We start from the raw sequence: 978 nt of genomic DNA, 5'->3' as shown, positions 1-978 counted from the left end.
TGCGAATGTTGAGTCGCTGAGTTGACGGCCTTTAGATTGCAGCCTTCACTTCTCCGTTTCACTCATTCCCAAAATTGGAAGGTGGTAGCCAAACTTCTAGGCTAGTGCGCCCTGGAGCAATCAATATCGCGTGCACGAACATTTTGGGAAACGAAAACGAAATACAAACGTCGGTAAAAACACAATATATACACCTCCACTCACGGGGTAACTCAGTAACACCCGTGCACACAGTTTTAGCAGCATTTTCCAAATGGACCGTGTAAAGTGCGGTAGAATTTCAGGGGTAAATCTTTATGAAGCTGTTTTTGCAAAACAGATCATTATTAAAGTGTATTTGGGACAAATAGTTGATTACATAATACGTTTGTCGAACATATTCAGAGCAGTGCAAATGCAAATGAAACAGAGCCGAAGCGATTTACGGTTAATAATATGTAAATTAAAACCACTTATGATAGGTTTACAGCATTTACTGCATTTCATTTGCACTTTCCCTTATTCGAGAGTGAAGGGATGTTAAGAATAAGTTTTTGGAAGGAGAGAATTACTGAAAAATATAAATACATAACGGGATTATCTCCATGTATCTTACGCAGTCTCCAGCGCGATAATGTCTCATTGATGAGATGATAGTGCGGGTGGTTATCTGAAGTGAAGAGTGTGCTTCTCTCTACAAAAGAGGAAAGAGGCTGCAGTTATCGATTACGCCATCAAAGAGCAGTGTGGATCGCAACGAAGCCGATCTAAGAGATCAACCGCAGAATCAGCGGCAACGGCTCAACACGCTGCGCTCGGAAATGCAAGACCTTTGCTCACGAGCGCATCGTCCCGAGGGACGCTTCCGAGAGGATCTGAAGGCACTTAGTGAACTGCAAACGTAACTGGCTAAGCTAACAACGCGGGTCGATCCGATCAATAACGGGGAGTGCGACACGCAGTAGAAGAAAATGTACGCATCGTCACCAGCAATGTGCT

Source organism: Anopheles aquasalis, chromosome 3, assembly GCF_943734665.1.
Source record: "Anopheles aquasalis chromosome 3, idAnoAquaMG_Q_19, whole genome shotgun sequence".
Lineage (NCBI taxonomy): Eukaryota > Metazoa > Arthropoda > Insecta > Diptera > Culicidae > Anopheles > Anopheles aquasalis.
This window is presented reverse-complemented; position numbering follows the sequence as displayed.